The sequence below is a fragment of the Salvelinus fontinalis genome, chromosome 36 (genome assembly GCF_029448725.1).
Source record: "Salvelinus fontinalis isolate EN_2023a chromosome 36, ASM2944872v1, whole genome shotgun sequence".
Classification (NCBI taxonomy): domain Eukaryota; kingdom Metazoa; phylum Chordata; class Actinopteri; order Salmoniformes; family Salmonidae; genus Salvelinus; species Salvelinus fontinalis.
In genome coordinates, this window is record NC_074700.1 from 21,520,280 (window position 1) to 21,540,591 (window position 20,312).

The window sequence follows — 20,312 nt, forward strand, 5'->3', positions numbered from 1 at the left end:
AAAGTTTGTTGGTGGATATTCGTTAGTATCTCTGTCTCCCAAATAGTGTGCTAGTGCTGCCAGCCGCACCACATGTGGAATGCTGGTATATAGACTCTCGACATCTAATGTGACCAAAGTTCAGTCTTCTTTTAAACCCGTTATTGGTGAGATCTTGTTTATGAAGTCTATAGAGTCTTTTCCATATGATGGCAATGCTTGCACATGAGATTTAATAAAATAGTCTACAAAGTTCGACAACGGCTCTAGCATTGAGCCTATTCCTGCAACCACTGGTCTGCCTGGATAGTTGCCTTGTTGTGTTTCAGGTTTGTGTAATTTCGGTAAAATGTACAAGCATGGAAGTATGGCACATTTGCAGCAAAGATATTCATATTCAGGTTTTGAGATAAGGTGGTTTAATAGAGCTTGCTCCAGATTAGAGCATATATCCCTTTGGAACACCTGTGTGGGATCAACACTCAGTTTTCTATAGAAACGTTCATTGCTGAGTTGTCTCTGAATTTCTTCCTTATATTTATCATAGTCTAAAACAACCACAGCACCTCCCTTGTCTGCAGGTTTGATAACCAAAGATGAATCTTTCGTTAATTCATTGAGTGCCTGTTCTTCTGTTCTAGTGAGATTCTTCTGAATGTGGTTTGTTTGTCTCGTATATACTGACATGGCTTCTTGTTCGACTAACCTACAATAGGTATTAATCGAGGAGTTGTTAAAACTTCTTATGGCTGCAATCCCGTTAACGGGATCGATTTGACAACAGCCAGTGAAAGTGCAGGGCGCCAAATTCAAACAACAGAATTCTCATAATTAAAATTCCTCAAACATACATGTGTCTAATATAATTTTAAAGGTAATCTTGTTGTTAATCCCACCAAAGTCTCCGATTTCAAATAGTCTTTTCAGCGAAAGCACCACAAACGATTAGGTTAGGTCACCACCAACTCACAGAAAAATTCAGCCATTTTTCCAGCCAAAGAGAGGAGTCACAAAAAGCACAAATAGAGATAAAATGAATCACTAACCTTTGATGATCTTCATCAGATGACACTCATAGGACTTCATGTTACACAATATATATATGTCTTGTTCGATTAAGTTCATATTTATATCCAAAAACCTCTGTTTACTTTGGCGCCATGTTCAGAAATGCCTCCAAAATATCCGGAGAAATTGCAAAGAGCCACGTCAAATAACATAAATACTCATCATAAACTTTGATAAAAGATACATGTTTTACATAGAATTAAAGATACACTTGTTCTTAATGCAAACGCTGTGTCACATTTCAAAAACTTTATGGCAAAACACAATATTCAATCATCTGAAAACAGAGTTCAGCCACAAAAGCAAGCCATACAGTTACCCGCCCAAATTGTGCAGTCAACAAAACTCATAAAAAGCATTATAAATCTACACTTACCTTAGCTGATCTTCGTCCGAATGCACTCCCAGGACTCCCACTTTCACAAGAAATGTTCGTTTTTTTCGGTAATGTCCATCATTTATGTCCAAATGGCTATTTTTGTAGCGTGTTTGGTAAACAAATCCAACGTCAGGGAAGTGCGTTCACTAAAACCTGCCGAAATGTCCAAAAGTTCCGTAACAGTCCGTAGAAGCACGTCAAACGATGTATTGAATCAATCTTTAGAATGTTTTTAACATAAATCTTGAATAACGTTCCAACCGGAGAATTACATTGACTTCAGATGAGCGATGGAACAGAGCTCCCTCTCATGTGAACGCGCATGGTCAAAGAATGGTCAGGTCATGGCAGACCTGACTAATTCCCCTCTCATTCGGCCCCCCTTCACAGTAGAGGCATCAGACAAGGTTCTACAGACTGTTGACATCTAGTGGAAGCTGTAGGAAGTGCAAAATCATCCATATCTCACTGTGATTTCAATGGGATCTGGGTTGAAAATCGGCCAGCCTCAGAATTTCCACTTCCTGTTTAGATTTTTTCTCAGGTTTTTGCCTGCCATATGGGTTCTGTTAAACTCGCAGACATAATTCAAACCGTTTTAGAAACTTCAGAGTGTTTTCTATCCAATACTAATAATAATAATGCATATATTAGCAACTATGACTGAGGAGCAGGCCGTTTACTCTGGGCACCTCTGTGCATCTTGGACTGGTTGATCGTGTCATCTATGGCTGTAAAATTAGGGCCTAGATTCTCCTTCATTATAGCCTCATGTTCGCTAATCTTAACTTCAATTTCTTTTTCCTCCTTCAACACATGTTCAACTATTAATAGCATTAAATCTAATGAACGCCCTCTACCAAATGTTAGCTATAAATGCAGAGGATGCACACAGTGCAACAATATGATGAAGTGTGAATATTTCTGCCACCCACACACAGGAAAACGGTTCCAAATAAATTACATTATTATGTGTTCCACCACCCATGTCGGTAAAACCTCTCAAACAGAGAATTAGTGAACATAAAAGTTAAATCAGGGGAAACGACAGGGATTATCCAGTCGCTGTACATTTCAATGACCTGAAGCATGACATTTCTACCTTTAGATTTTGTGCCATAGAGAAAGTTAAGATATCAGACAGGGGAGGTGATATCAATAATACTCTGAGTAAAAGAGAATGTTTTGGGATTTTCACCCTCCAGACATTATTTCCTAAAGGACTTAATGATGAAATGCCTATGTATGTGTCACGACTCCTACCGAAGGTGGCTCCTCTTCCTGTTCAGGCGGTGCTCGGCCTACTAGCTACCACGATCCTTTTTTCCTTTTCTGTTGGTTTTGTCTTATTAGTTACACCTGTTTCTTGTTTACGTTTAGTTAGGCTATTTAAGCTGGTCGGCCCGTCTGCTCTTTGTGCGGGCTTATTTCTCCCACTGTGTTTGTGTGTGGTAGTGTTTTGGTAGCATGTTTCGTTTTGGGGTTATCCCTCTGGACTTGTTAGGTCCTGGTTTTGGGTATCGTGTTTGTTTGCGCCCGTGAGTGTTGGCGAGCGCGATTTTCCCTGTGCCGAAAAAAGCATTACTCAAGTACTTTCTGCCTCCTGCGCCTGACTCCGCACTCACTACGCTTAAGTGCGTCACAGTATGTTATGTTGTGAATTTGAACATTAATTATGTGCCTATTTAAGATTACTCTGTTTTTCGTACGATGTACCCAATGACTAATGAAAACTTGCTATGTCCTCATTGTGGTTTTACAGACGTGTTTCATACGTCTTATTTATACACTTTTGTAATATTTATGAAATGCATATTGTTATATTTGGTAGCACTTATTTGTTTTTCCTTTGCCTCCAACCCCATTCGATGTGTGGAATGGATGTGGGTGGGGCTAGGTCTACATAAGGGTGCAAATGTAAAACAAATCACAAAAGCTCTGACGAAGGCCGTGAGGCCGATACGTAAGCTTATTAAATATCAGTGATACTATCAAGAGCAGTGTGCGGTTTACTTTTTCCTTCATCTTGTTCAATTGTTGCCATGCACCTGCAGATAAGATTGCTCAGATGTGCGAGTGCCTTTTGAATTTTGTACAACCAAGTAAAGGAATTACAAAAGTCAGAAATAGCGATAAAATGAATCACTTACCTTTGATGATCATACGTTTGTAGTCATAATAGTCCATGTTACACAATAAATGTTTGTCGTGTTCGATAAAGTCCCTCTTTATGTCCCAGAAACTCTGTTTGTTGGCGCGTTTTGTTCAGTAATCCACTGGCTCAAAGGCGGTCACGACATGCAGACGAATACATCCTAATAGTACTGGTAAAGTTTGTCGAAACATGTCAAACGATGTTTATAATTAATCCTCAGGTTGTTGTCTAAATAATGGATAATTTATTGGTCCCGTGTGGCTCAGTTGGTAGAACATGGCACTTGCAACGCCAGGGTTGTGGGTTCAATTCCCACGGGGGGACCAGGATGAATATGTATGAACTTTCCAATTTGTAAGTCACTCTAGATAAGAGCGTCTGCTAAATGTAAATAATATTTCAACCGGACAATAGCGTTTTCAATAGAAAGAAAAAACAATGAACGGCGAGCAATCGATCATGTGGCAAAACAGCTCTAGTTCATTCTAGAGTCCACTGAAAGAATGGTCTCATTCTCCCTCACTTTTCAGAATACAAGCCTGAAACAATGTCTAAAGACTGTTGACATCTAGTGGAGCCATAGGAACTGCAATCTAGGTCCTAACCCAACAGATACTGTATAGGCATTCAACAGAATTGTACCCACATCAAAAATATCCCACTTCCTGGATGGATTTACCTCAGGGTTTTGCCTGCCATATCTGTTTTGTTATACTCACAGACATGATTTGAACAGTTTTCGAAACTTTAAAGTGTTTTCTATCCAATACTACCATGCATATGTATATCTTAGCTTCTGGTCCTGAGTAACAGACAGTTTACTTGGGCACCTCATTAATCCAAAATTCTAAATACTGCCCCCTACCCAAGAGAGGTTAAAAACAAATCCTAGAATCACTTTGTATCCCAGACTGTTTGAACTACCATGTTGGTAGAAATGTCTTCTATGATAATATGGGTCATTATATTATGTCAAATCTCTGGCTAACTAGTTTTCATTCTTGGTCACTGTAAAGATTATTATCTTCACAATGACCAAGATAGTATTTTTGATGTGATGGATGATTACCAAACTTGTCAAAACAACTACATACAAGCCATTAGAAGGTAGTTGTTTCTCTCTATCCTAGTCATCAATTGATCTACATCCAGATACCAAATAACATCTTGTATTTTTCACAAATAAACATTTCATGTTTTAAAACAAAAATGCTTGTTTAACGTCACACACAAACTAGTGAAATAATTAATGTATAAAATAATAGAGAACACAACGTTGATGCCAGGTTAGATGACAGCAAAGATCATACAAATGAATCCACATTTCTTGATATTACTTAATGGAAAATGATTCACATAGCTTTGTACCACGATAAGCTGTTGACAGCTGTGATCAATTGTTTTTTTCTACTTTGCCGTGATGGACAAAATTGTGATTGGTTTTGCGTCATTGTTCCAGGGTGAGAGAAGTGGTTTCAGGTTTTTAGGTTTTATTTATTTGCACCAAAGAAAACATCACAAATATAAGTACAAAAATACAAGTTTGTTAAATCAGTTAAACAAAGCATATTAATTATAATTGTACATGATATACTCAGTATACATTAAAAACCATGTTTGATTATGTGTGTGTGTGTGTGTGTGTGTGTGTGTGTGTGTGTGTGTGTGTGTGTGTGTGTGTGTGTGTGTGTGTGTGTGTGTGTGTGTGTGTGTGTGTGTGTGTGTGTGTGTGTGTGTGTGTGTGTGTGCTAAATGGTAACAGCTAACAATGAAGTAGTCCTAAGTAGTCCCAGAACAACTCTGTCTTGTCCTTCTGTAACACTCAGCAATGGCACCTATAAAGAAATCACCAACCTCATTTTACGTCTGATAGGCCTTCTTCACACTGCTAACAAAACCAAGAGAAAAAATGAGATGTGAAAAAAAGAGAAGTGAAAAAAAAATGCTGGCCTTGACATTTTACACAGAGAGAGAGAGAGAGAGAGAGAGAGAGAGAGAGAGAGAGAGAGAGAGAGAGAGAGAGAGAGAGAGAGAGAGAGAGAGAGAGAGAGAGAGAGGGAGAGAGAGAAAAAATACTTGGTTGTAAAAGTGTCAGACATTTCACAAAGCATTGCAAATCTCTCTCAATCTTTCTCATCTCACACTCTCTTTCTCTCTCCCTCTCTCGCTCTGTTTCTCTCTCCTTTCTCCTCTTCACCATTCAAAGATCCTAAGTGTGACACAAAAACTCCTGATATCTAGCTGAACTACAGATCAAACCTCTTTGAAAAGCAGGTGCCTTTGTAACAAACACACACACACACACACCTCGTGGATGGCTGCCATCAGAAACAGAGATATGTATATGGTATATGTACCACTATAGTCTCAAATATTATTCATACCAAGTTCCCATTTACCAACGCATTAATGCTAAATGCTAGTAAGTGGCCATATGAGAACAGAAAGATTTGATAAGGAGAAAACATACTGCAGCTCCTATATTTAATATGTAAGCAGTCAGTTGAACCTTCCAGCAAGTATCACGTAGGGAAACTGGGAGGATCCAGGTTTTATCAAGACAACACATTGTATCTTATTGGCTTCCTCAGTACTTTATAGGAAAGCTGCCCCCCATGGCCATTTTAGTTACTGCAAGTGTAATGTATAGTCAGTGTGTCCTGTATCATAACACATATTCATGTGATGTAGATCTTAGAAAAAAAGATGCTATCTAGAACTTAAAAGGGTTCTTTGGCTGTCCCAATAGGAAAACAAACTCTTTTGAGTTTAATGTAGAACCCTCTGGGGAAAGGGTTCTACATGTAACCAAAAGGAGTTCTCCTATGGGGACAGTCGAAAAACCTTTTGGAACCTTTTTTTTCTGAGTGTATACCTCGGTATCAAAGCAGTAACACGCTCTGAGACAAATTTACTAAATGTTGATGCCAGTAGGGATTTTGCACCTGAAAGGATGAAGTATTTGGCTGTTGAAGATAAGGCTATTGATTGAGAGTGTCTGGCAGAAAATACAGTGTTTCACTCCTCAAAGAACCCAAACCATCAGTTAATACATTTGAACTTCTTATGGCTGCAGGGGCAGTATTGAGTAGCTTGGATGAAAGGTACACAGAGGTGCCCATAGTAAACTGCCTGCTCCTCAGTCCCAGTTGCTAATATATGCATATTATTATTCGTATTGGATAGAAAACACTCTGAAGTTTCTAAAACTACTTGAATTATGTCTGTGAGTAATACAGAACTCATATGGCAGGCAAAAACCTGAGAAGTTCCACTTCCTGTTTGGATTTTTTCTGAGGTGCCAGATTTTCAACCAAGCTCTCATTGAAATTACAGCGAGATATTGATGAGTTTTGACTTCCTACGGCTTCCATTAGATGTCAACAGTCAATAGAACTTTGTCTGATGACTCTGATGACTCTACTCTATGTGAAGGGGTGCCGAAGGAGACAGGAATTAGTCACCACTGCCACGAGCTGACCATGCTTTCACCATGCGCGTTTACATGAGGAGGACCTCCGTTTCTCCACTCATCTGAAGTCAATCTAATTCTCCGGTTGGAACGTTATTCAAGATGTATGTTAACAACATTCTAAAGAATGATTCAGTACATCGTTTGACATGTTTCTACTGACTGTTACGGAACTTTTGGACATTTTGTCACGTTATAGTGGACTTTGTGACTTTGGAATTGTTTACCAAATGCGCTAACCAAAGTAGCTAATTGGACATAAATAACGGACATTATCGAACAAATCAAGCATTTATTGTGGACCTGGGATTCCTAGGACTGCATTCTGATTCTTCATCAAAGGTAAGGAAACATTTATCATGTATTTTCTGGTTTCTGTTGACTCCAAAATGGTGGATAATTTTATTGTATTTCTGAGCGCCGTCTCAGATTATTGCATGGGTTGCTTTTTCCGTAAAGTTTTTTTGAAATCTGACACAGCGGTTGCCGTAAGGAGAGGTATATCTATAATTCCATGTGTATAACTTGTATTATCATCTACCTTTATGATGAGCATTTCTCTTGAAACGATGTGGCTATGCAAAATCACTTGATGTTTTTGGAACTAGTGAATGTAACGCGCCAATGTAAACTCAGATTTTTTTATATAAATTTGAATTTTATCAAACAAAACATGCATGTATTGTGTAACATGAAGTCCTATGAGTGTCATCTGATGAAGATAATCAAAGGTTAGTGATTCAATTTATCTCTATTTCTGATTTTTGTGACTGCTATATTTCACTGGAAAAATGCCTGTGCTTATTGTGGTTTGGTGGTGACCTAACATAATCATTTGTAGTGCTTTCGCTGAAAAGCATATTTGAAATCGGACACTTTGCTGGGATTAAAAACAACATTACCTTTAAAATGATATAAGACACATGTATGTTTGAGGAATTTTAATTATGAGATTTCTGTTGTTTGAATTTGGCGCCCTGCACTTTCACTGGCTGTTGTCATATCGATCCCGGTAGCAGGATGCAGCCATATTAAGCGCTGTCATAGGTCGTACTGGACACATCTTGTAAGTTTTCATACAAAACAGGCTCTAAGTCCAAACTGTGACCTATGTTCCCTCAGTAACACTTCATTTAAGGGGTCCTTTTGACAGTGTAATAACATGTGTAATGACACTGTAACAAGTATTGCAGTTAATTTGAAACAACTCAAAGTTACACTGTGATAACAACATGTAACTGGTGGTAATTGTGGTCTGTAATTACAGAGATGTTACACTAAATGCTTGTCAATATGCTTGTTACAAAATTGCAAAGTTCCAATAAATTCACCAATTTATAATTTTGTTTATTTTCAGCTGTTTCCGACATAAAGTCAACGGCATTGTCTTTTTCTTCCTATTTTAACATTACAAGTCAGAATAGAAATTGACAAAAGATGAAGTATTTAAAATATAACATAGGGTCTCATGGTTCCCTTCTGTATCTTCTTCTGTTTCTTGTTAGCATTTTCCCATTCTGGAGTCTGAGAACTTGTGGGATTCTGTGGGAGAGAAGAGGAATGTATGACAATTTAGGAAAGACACTCTACAATTAGCCTACTAGCTAGCTATCATCAGAGACGGTATAGCTAGAAACCTTCCTTCAATATCTCTGCTATCATCATTATCATGATTTCTGTAATTTGGGGTTTAGGTCTATAGAAAGGCCTAGCTACGTACTATTTCAGTTATCCAGCTAGCATTATACCATTAATGGTGCTTGCTAACATTAATGAGTTAGCTATTGTTTACATTGAAATTGCCCTACTCATAGGTGTGTTGACACAAGTAACTAGCTATCTAGATAACGTTAACTTGCTGGGTGTGTCTCACGCATACCCCCTTTCTCAGATTCTAAAGGCAAAACCTAGATTTAAAACAACGTCTTAAGTAGCTGAACCTGTAATTAATAAAAGCTAGTAAAAGTGACAAATTGATACATTAAATGTTTTGTCAAAAACAACTTTATATCGAAGGAATGCTTTTCATTTGACTGCTTGCTTAGTACAGCACAACGAGCCCGTTAGACCCAATGACGTGTTTCTGCGCATGAACTATGCTAGCTAAAGTCACACACAGAGTGATCAGGGATTTCTATTGGAGAAGCAGTGTCTGCATATCACGGTTTTACCAATTTGACTTCCGATTCTGAAGGTTCTCAAAATTTCTCCAAACGTCAAATTTCAAACTGTTTTTTTACACCCTGGACTGGGTTGACTCCTGCTCAGCTTCGGTACGTTTCTCCAAATGTCAAATTTAGAAGTTGCTAAAACCTAAAACATTAAGTTTAGCATTAGTTAAGAATGGTTAAGGTTTGGGATAGGGTCCGTAGGTTTAAAGTAAGTGTTAAAACAAAATAAATAAAAACACTGGTCTACCACTGGAATTGAGCACACAACCGTCCAATCCGGAGTCATGGGACTACGCCCACACACCCACATCCACAACTCTAGCAAATCCCAAATCCTACTTGAATTTAATAGTATGCACTGTTGCCTTCTGGTGGCCGGTTTTTAAGTCATTGTCTGACCTGTATAATGGTCAAAATTCGAAGTCAATGTTGAACAATCTCCCTGGCATATGCTTTTTATAAATATTGTAGTTAATTGTTATAACTAGAAGTTACACTGTAATAACAACATGTAACTGGTAGTAATTGAGGTCCATAATTACAGAGGTATAACAATGAATACTTGTTACCATGCTTGTTACAAATGTGCAAGGTTCCACTAAATTCACCAATTTATCATTTTGTTTATTCTTAGCAGCATCCGATAGAAGAAAACGGGTATGTATTTTTTCCCCTTTATAACATTACAAGTCAGAATAGAAATTGAGAACAGATTAAGTATTTAAAATCCATTGACTTGTCTGAACTCGGTGCCGTCGATGTGCCAACTTCTGTTGTAGCGTCTGAACTGTTTGGGCAACAATCTAATATGACTCCACTGTGGAAAGGGGAGATTTTCACGAACACAATGGTGTTCTGTGTTTTAGTCTATGACCCCAGAAATGTCACGGGACTCATTCAAACACAACCCATACAAACAAACACTGTTTACCCAAAAATGTCAATTTGTCAATTTCAAGGTGACGCAACGCCTGGTTATACTGCGTTTCTGTCTAAATGTATAGTGTCTAGAGCCATGGCATCATAATGATGGTAATAAGAGGTGGATTAATTCGGGTGGGACTGTGTAGTACCTCACTGAAGGCCTAGGCCCCAGGCCCACGGTACGTCACTGAATTATTGAAATGTGTGCTCACTCAGCTGTTCCTCACAAGTAATACAACAATGGATCTATTACCGGTGTGATCATATAGCCTACCTCAAATTTTTTAATATCTATATTTTTTTAAATTCCCGAACAACAATGCATTGGCAGGTAAATTCAAGCAAAGCCACTATGCGGTTATAATGTATTGGGCCTATAGCTTACTGCACGAACCTCATTGCTACAGTACTGTTTTTAATTGGTTAATGTTGCATAGGCTTACATTTACAAGTCATGTTACTAAAACAATCGGAGCGGTAGATCTCGCCATGAATTTTGACTCAGAAAGTAATCTTGACTCAGAAAGTAATCTTGACTCAGAAAGTAATCTTGACTCAGAAAGTAATCTTGACTCAGAAAGTAATCTTGACTCAGAAAAGGTTGGTGACCACTGCCTTAATACATATTCAATGCATTTCTATGGGCTATAGTAATGAAGGCCAAATTCTTTAGTTTATCAAATAATTGTTTTATATATGTTTTTATTCCTAAAGGGGTCCTGAAATTCTAAATCAAATAGCTAAATGATCCAAGGTATGAACATCTTAAAACAATTCAATATGTCAGCTTGTAATTTTTTTTTGAAAGCCCTTTTTACCTCATCAGTTGTCACAAAGTACCACACTATAATACTACCATCCCAATAAAATAAGTGCATCATCTTCTTAGTACCCTCTAATTCAGAGCATCCCAACACAGTGTTAGTGTGTGTTTTCATGTTTCTGTCTGTTTGGATGCAGACGTTCATATGAATTCATTTTCAAATTAATAGTAATAATATAACAATTTAATAATATATTCACTATAGGAGGGCATATTGGAGGTTCAGCCTCTGGAGATAACTGCAGTTCCAGTACCTAGTGCAGGAACCCCACTGGACAGTGAAGATGCATGTACAGTGCTTTCGGAAAGTATTAAGACCCCTTATACAGCCTTATTCTAAAATGTATTAAATTAAAAAGAAATCCTCAGCAATCTACCCACAATACCCAATAATGACAAAGTGAAAACAGGCTTTTAGAATTTTTGCTAATTAATAAAACATAAGAAAAAGGGTGCAGAACGCCCTCCAAAAGTGAGATGAGAATTGAGGACCCTGGTCGGAAACCATATCGAGGTACAAGGTAGCTAGAGGAAATGTATAGGCGAGCGAAAGCGTCAGGCTGTTGTGAACCGATGCTTCAGGTCCACAAAGGCTTTGTTGACAGCAGGAGACCATTTGAACGGTAGTTTCGGAGAAGTGAATGCCGAGAGGGGGGCCAACAGGGTGCTGTAACCCCGAATGAAACGGCGGTAGAAGTTTGCAAATCCTAGGAAACGTTGCAACTGCACCCTGGACGTAGTTTGAGGCCAATCCACCACTGCTTTCACCTTTCCAGGATCCATCTGGACATTACCCAGAAAAGCGATTGTAGAGCTGTGGAACTCACACTTCTCGTTTTTCACGAACATCTGGTTCACCAGGAGGCACTGAAGGACTTGTCTGACGTGAAGAACATGTTCTTGGACAGACCGGGAAAAAAACAGGATGTCGTCAAGGTAAACGATCACAAAACAGTTGAGCATGTCCCGGAGCACTTCGTTTACCAAAGCCTGAAAGACAACAGAGTTGTTGGTGAGTCCAAACGGCATGACCTGATACTCATAATGTCCGCTGGCTGTGTTGAAGGCTGTCTTTCACTCATCCCCTTTGTATATCCGAACCAGGTGGTAGACATTCCGAAGGTCCAACCTGGAAAAAATGGTGTCCCCCTGGAGAGATTCAAAAGCTAATGAGAGGAGTGGTAAGGGGTAACAATTTTTTACAGTAATGTCATTCAGTCCCCGGTAGTCAATGCACGGACGCAGGGTCTTTACCTTCTTCTCCAACAAGAAAAACCCTGCGCCGGCAGGAGATGCAGACGGACGGACAGCCCCAGTAGTCAGAGACTCCTCTATGTACTCCTCCATAGCCTTGGTCTCCGGCCCGGATAGAGAATATAGCCGACCCCGAGGTGGTGCGGTACCTGGGAGAAGATCAATGGCACAATCATAAGGACGGTTCGGGGGTAGGGAAGATGCACGTGCCTTACTGAAAACTTCAAGTAGGTCATGGTACTCAGTGGGAATGACAGAAACATCCAAAGCCTTGCTGACGTCCTGAGGAAGATGTCTGGGGGAAGGCTGTGCTGCTTGAAGGCAGTAGGAATGGCAAAATGGGCTCCAACCCATGATGGAGCTTGTGGTCCAGTCAATAACAGGGTTATGTTTTTGGAGCCAGGATAACACCAAGACAACAGGAACATGGAGAGATGCAATGAGGAGGAACTGTATGGTCTCACTGTGGTTACCGGAAATCCGTATTTGAATGGGTACAGTACTATGGGTGACTCCACCTATTGAGCTGCCGTCCAGTGTCCTGGCATCCATGGGAACCGAGAGAGGTTGAATGGGAATACCTAGATCAGAAGCAATAGTAGCATTCATAAAACTTTCATCCGCCCCAGAGTCAATGAGCACTCGGAGAGACTTAGATTGTTCTCCCCACAGCACAAGCAAAAAGAAAGGTGTGCGGGTGATGGGAATTAGGGAACTCTGAGTCTGACTCACCAAAGTACGTGTACCCACCAGAGACAAGGGTTTCCTAACATGGCAGGTAGCTATGTAATGTCCTGCCCCTCCACAGTACAGGCAACAGTTGGCATTCAGCCTACGTGAGCATTCCCCAACCAATAACCTAGAGCTTCCCAATTGCATAGGCTCAGGAGAATCCAAACTCACCCGTCGTTGATAATTCACGAGGGAGCTCGAGTGGCTTCGGATCCTCTCTGGAAAACTGCCTTCGTGAACTTCCGGATTCCTTCGAAGGTGAGCGAGCCATAGCGGGTGAACGAGTGTGCCCGAGGCCAGACCTCCTCTCACTCCTGCATTCCCTTAAGCGTCCATCAATTCTAATGGTTAGGGCGATGAGGGAGTCGAGATCCACCGGCAATTCCCGAGCAGCTAGCTAATCTTTTACCACCTCGGGTAATCAATGAAGAAAGGTATCAAAGAGAGACTCCGGATTCCAGGAACTCTCAATGGCCAATGTGCGAAAATCAACCGTGTAGTCTGCCACACTACAGGAGTTTTGACGTAAATCAAGAAGTTCACTGGCCGCCTCTCTCCCGGATACCGGAGACTCGAATACCTTCCTCACCTCCGCCATGAATTCCTCCAGATGACAACAAAGGGTGGATTGCTGCTCCCAAACAGCCGTGGCCCAGGAGAGCTCCCTTCCTGACATTAGCGTAATAAAATACGCAATTTTCGATCGGTCCGAAGGGAACGAAAATGGCTGTGGCTCAAACATAAGCGAGCACTGAGAAATAAAGCCACAACCGTTACCAGGATCTCCAGAATATCGCTCTGGAGGAGGTAAGCAGGGTTCTCGGGGAACCGGGGTAGGTAGTTCTCGGGGAACCAACTCACCACTAAAAGGAAAAAACGCAATGGGAGATTTGGGTCTATCAGGGATGGCAGACTGCCTATGAGGTAACTCCTTAATTAGCTCCATAGTAGCCTTAAAGTCTTGGTTCTGTCAGAGAACGAAGCCCTTCCAGAAGTTCCTGAACAGCTCCTCATGTCTCCCAATGGTGGCTCCCTGCAGGGAGACAGCGTGGCGAAGCTGGTCCAAGTCTACTGGGTCTGTCATGGCCAGTTCGTACTATCATGATACAAGGCGAGACCCAGATGCAGACACAGGAGGCTAATGGTTGGAGTTTAAGATGTTTAATAATCCAAAAAGGAGTAGGCAAGAGAATGGTCGTGGACAGGCAAAATGGTCAAAAACCAGTTCAGAGTCCAGGAGGTACAGAGCGGCAGGCAGGCTCGAGGTCAAGGCAGGCAGAATGGTCAGGCAGGCGTGTACAGAGTCCAGAACAGGCAAGTGTCAAAACCGGGAGGACTAAAAAAAGGAGAAATGCAAAGGCAGGAGTACGGGAAAGAACACTGGTTGACTTGGAACATACAAGATGAGCTGGCACAGAGAGACAGGAAACACAGGGATAAATACACTGGGGAAAACAAGTGACATCTGGAAGGGGTGGAGACAATAACAAGAACAGGTGAAACAGATCAGGGTGTGACAGTCAGACCATGAGAAACAAGATGTTCTGGTCAGATGAAACCAAGATTGAACTCTTTGTTCTGAATACCAAAAGTCACGTCTGGGGGAAACCTGGCACCATCCCTACGGTGAATCATGGTGGTGACAGCATCATGATGTGGGGGTGTTTTTCAATGGTAGAGACTAGAAGACTAGTCAAGATCGAGGGAAAGATGAATGGAGGAAAGTACAGAGAGATCCATGATGAAAGCCTGCTCCAGAACGTTCAGGACCTCAGACTGGGGCCAAGGTTCACCTTACAACAAGACAATGACCCTAATCACAAAGCCAAGACAACGCAGGAGTGGTTTCAGGGCAAGTCTCTGAATGTCCTTGAGTGGCCCAGCAGGAGCCTGGACTGGATGGGCTGCAACACTCCTCATCCAACCTGACAGAGCTTGAGAGGATCTGCAGAGAAGAATGGGAGAAATGTATCCGCAAATAGAGGTTCTCCATGCTTATAGCGTCATACCCAAGAAGACTCAAGGCTGTAATTGCTGTTGGAAAAAAGCTTAATTAAATTGTTGCCAGCAGCACAGTTACAGTCTCCAAAGCTCTGGATAACATGAAAACAGAGTAAAATGGTGAGAGTGAGGTGTTCTCTCATTTGTGGCTGGAAGTAGCTAGCAAGCTAGCCAACGTTAGCCAGTTAGCTTGGGTGTTTGACTTCTGTTGTGAGGTCAGAATGCTCGGATCAACCCTACACCTCGGCCAGAGCGTCCAGTGTGCACTCTGTACGTTCCGAGATCAAAACTGAATTTACTAACGGACAATCTGACAACGCTCTGAATTTGCAAACAGCCAGAGCACACTCTGTGCGCACGTTGGCCCTTCTGATTGAATTTATGATCACACCCTTAGTTGTCATTTGTTAGCAATACAATTAACTATAACTTAATCAAACTGCTCAAATCGGATAACTACTTAACCAGAATTGTATAGTGCATAGCTAACATATATAGTTTGATAACTGGAACTCTGTAAAATGCAATATTTTTACCTCATAAATGTATGAATTTGACATCAATTTATGTTGTAAGGTAAAACCGAATACTTGGATGTGATTGTAAATACTACATCATTCTCCATCAGCCGATGTGCTTCAATAGGAAAAAGTGGAGACTCACTATTATAGTGTAGTGTGTAATGCACTGCTGAAATACCTGGGTTATATAGAACAATATTCCACTCATTACCTGAATTTCATTGATACACTGTCAGCTGATTAATTTCTAGAAGAGAGACAGCCGGTACTGTGTCAGTCATGTAGAGAAGGTGATCTTGTTCAGTGTTGCATGGGTTAGAAATGGCATACACCATGATATGTTATTACAATAAGACTGACAAATTTCTCAACATCCTCATAACCTGCCATTGGATACAATTTATTTTTGAAGATTGTGCGTGTCAAGTTTTTGTCAAATACTATATGGCAAAGTATATTTACTATCTATTATTCGTTATATTCAGCACTTCAAAAATAACAGTTTTGTAATGTGTATCTTGTATTCTTTGCTATTGGACTTGATTGTAGTTAAAATGACTAAATGGAGAGCCTATCATTATCTGATGTATTGGCGACTTAACTAAATGTTCTCATTTTATCCCATAGAAAAAAGATTTTGCATGATAGACTCAGCGGTGAAAGATGTGTGAATCCTCAATTAATGCGCAATCAAAGGTTCTGAACATAAGATAGGGGGTATTACAAGTGTTATCAGTTTAGAGTTTTGTACTTAAGAGTTTAAAAAAATTCACCACATACTTGTGAAAATAGCACCAAAAACGATATTTAGGATAAGAATTACACCCACTCTAAACAGCTAGACTGAGTTGAACCACTTTAGGCTGGACTAAGTACACACCCCTGATGGGCCCCAGTGTTGAGAATCAGCATGGCAGACGTGTTGTTGCCTGCCCTTCCACCTGGGGGAGGCCCGTCAGGAAGTCCAGGATCCAGTTGCAGAGGGAGGTGTTTAGTCCCAGGGTCCTTAGCTTAGTGATGAGCTTCGTGGGCACCATGGTGTTGAACGCTGAGCTGTAGTCAATGAACTGCCTTCCAACATTCTCATTCCTGTTGTGAAACTAAAAAGTATAACTTATTGGATGAGATGGGTCCCATTATGCCTGGCGAAAACCAAACACTGCATTCCACAGTAAGAACCTTATACCAACGGTCAAGCATGATGGTGATAGTGTGGTTTGGGGATGCTTTACTGCCTCAGGACCTGGATGACTTGCCTTAAATGAAGAGACCATGAATTCTGCTTTGTATCATTTAATTCTACAGGAGAATGTCAGGCCATCCGTCTGTGAGCTGAAGCTGAAGCTGAATCACAGCTGGGTTATGTAGCAAGACAATGATCCAACACACACAATCAAGTCTACATGAAAATATGTAAAAAAAATAAACAAATTTGATGTTTTATAATGGCCTAGTCAAAGTCCAGATCTGATCACAATTGAGATGTTGCAAGACTTGAAATAAGCAGTTCATGCTTTAAAACTCACAAATGTCGCTGAGGTAAAGCACTTCTGCATGGAAAAGTGGAACAAAATTCCTCCACAGTGATGTGAGAGACTGATCAACAACTACAGGAAGCGTTTGGTTGGGGTCACTGTAGCTAAAGGTGGCACAACCAGTTATTGAGTGTAAGGGGGCAATTACCTTTTCACACAGGGGCATTGGGTGTTGCATAACTTTGTTTATGAAATAAGTATGTAATTGTTGTGTTATTTGTTCACCCAGGTTTTTGTTGTTTGCCTCGCATTCAGGTAAAAATCGCAAAAATATCGCTGAGAAATGTTTTGAATGTAATGATGTCATAAGTAAAGCCACCCTATTTTGTGCTTGGAAGTGAGATTTCTGTACAAATAGGATTAGCTTAGCACTAGATGCTACAGCTAACAAAGGGAAGACAGCATTTAATTTTTCCTGTGTCATGTTGAAATTCCTCCGCCTTGCGCAACAGAAGTCTCGCCCTATGTACTTCCGGGATTTCAGCTTTCTGCGATCAGTGACACCCTGGTGGTGAAGAATCAGCAGTACATTTCTTGGAAAAATAATTAGTTGACACCCAAACATGGATCACGTTCAATAAGTGGGTACTTAGGATATCCAGCCATTCAATTGATTGGATATCGATGTCTCATTCAATTTAACTAACAAGTGAAATTGCCAGATTTCCCTTTTCAGGTGGATCTCTTAACTCCTGAGAGTCAACTTATTGCTCAAAGCCATGAGTGGGCACGTGGCTGTGATGTTTAGCCTCCCAAGGCTTTTCTGAATACTCTGGCTGTAGTATCTATTTTTCGTTTTAATTTTCAGTGTTATCCTGTGTGTCCTCTTTAATTAACCTTGTCTACAAGGCTTGCTGCCACCAAATGCACCTTGGCTCAGGCATGTTCAAAAACCTTTTTTCTGATTGCTTTTACATTATTTTATTTTTTTATGTCTGATGCATAGGATGTTAATTTACTGTACAGTCCACCCACTCTTTTGCCTCCAGTAATGTCTAGACCCAAGGTCCCTAACATTTTGCATGTAGTACAGCCCAACTTTAAATTCTGCATGACAAGCCAGTTTGCTTGTTCTTGAACTGCAAATTGAACCTCCTCACTAGTTGACCACCACTACCAAGAACTGTTTCAAGAACAGTTCCTTACCCCACTGACCCTCCCCACAACTTCTATGTACAAATAAGAGAGCAGGTCTGAAATCAGTATGGCTGGATAGGATGATTACATCGAAGGAAATAACGAGGAGGCAACTTGATGTAATGCTGATCACTTTTATTAGAATGTCTACAATGCGAACAGTGAAATAATTTATAAATTATGTGAGGAACCGGATCTTGGCAAATAGGTGCCGGAACAAGCAAAGACAAATCTGAGAGGTGCAGGATCCTGTTCCATTATGATCCTGCTTAAATTAAGCACTGCTGATACCCCATTTCATGGTTGCGCGATCCATAGGTTAGGCTGTACAGTATATTTATGTCCCCAATGCAATGCTAATGTCTATTATATTCAGTTTAACTAAATGTCACATGTCAAATTAACTAAATGTCTTTTGTTTTATTTATATAACACCCCGATCTTGGTAATAATTATCTAGTTCAAGTATGGCATGCTTCCACTATATGTATCCGTTTGAATCACTTTCATTGGATGGGTGATGTCCCATCCTTTCAGGTTGTTGGCATAAGGTAGGACTAAATAGATTTAAATAGTGGAGTAGGGTGGGGTTATTTTAATGTCATTTATTTTAGATTTTCTTTGTGAGTGTAGTGTTAGATGGTAGGGTATTTGTTTATTTAATTTTTTCAAGCAAAGTATAAGGGAGTTGTACTCCAAAATACAAAATACAATTTACAACCTGGCAGTTTATTATATCACCAGGTCACAGGCCCTTCTCGTCAACACCACCTCATAAGATCGCCTGCTGAAAACACATATTTTATTGATGTAGAATAGACATGAGATTTGAAATGAGTATTTGGTTTAATTTTGCATAAGGATGTAACTCAGTTGTCCTGATACGAGCGTCCTATTCTTGTTTAGAGACAAGGAATATTACTCAGACTCAGAAGATACTCATTAACAGTATGAGTAACATCATGAGTCATTTGTTGTAATCTTGTTTTAGCATCTTTTGTACACTTCTGTGTTTGAATGAAACCACAACCCTGGTGCTACCTACTGAGACTAGAATCTAATATATAAAAACTGTCAACAAGAATCAACCTCAGTGAGCTCATTCACACTGAACTACTTGACTGTAATGCTAAATATCAGGGTTAATGTGTGACTTAGTCTTTAGACTGAATCAGCCTCCAGAGCGAGCCTCTTGACTGTTTATTCTAGAATATGAGTATAGTATGAGATGTCTGGGATAACAGACTACAGGCTAGGTTATTCATTACACAAGGGTAATTAATGTAGCCAACTGGATAGCCCTTTGACCTCCTCTTTCTTACTTATAAAGTTCCCAGTGGTGTAAAAATACTTGAAAGTACTACTTAAGTAGTTTTTGTGAGTATCTGTACTTTACTTTACTATTGCTATTTTTGACAACTTTAACTTCATTACTTTCTTAAAGAAAATGATGTACTTTTTACTCCATACATTTGACCTGACACCCAAAAGTACTCGTTACATTTTGAATGCTTAGCAGGACAGGAAAATGGTCTAATTCACACACTTATCAAGAGAACATCCCTGGTCATCCCTCCTGCCTCTAATCTGTCAGATTCACTAAAGACATGCTTTGTGTGTAAATGATGTCTGAGTGTTGAAGGGTGCCACTGGATATCCGGAAATTAAAAAAACTATCAAATGGTGCCGTCTGGTTTGCTTAATGTAAGGAATTTGAAATGATTCATTATTTTACTTTTGATTCCAAAGTATAATTTAGCAATTACATTTACTTTTGATACTGAAGTATCATTTAGCAATTACATTTACTTTAGATACTGAAGAATATTTACAACAAATACTTTTTTCGACTTTTATTCAAGTAGATTTTTACTGTTAAATTTGGGTACTTTCTCCACTACTGAAAGTACCTACATTACAGTGGCACTATGCAGATCTGTTTAGTCATGACTTCTCTTCCTTTCACTCTTCAGATTCCTCCAGAGGGAGCCTCTAAACCATATATTTGTAAGTTAAGTTATGCAAAAGTGAACTTCATATACAAGTTAGTGTTTATTATGGTCTATGCATAGTAAATAAAGGCATTCTAACTTTAAAACAAACCCGACTGCTTGAACCTTAGTTTCTTCAAACCATTTGACACTTTTGTTGGATTCGATTT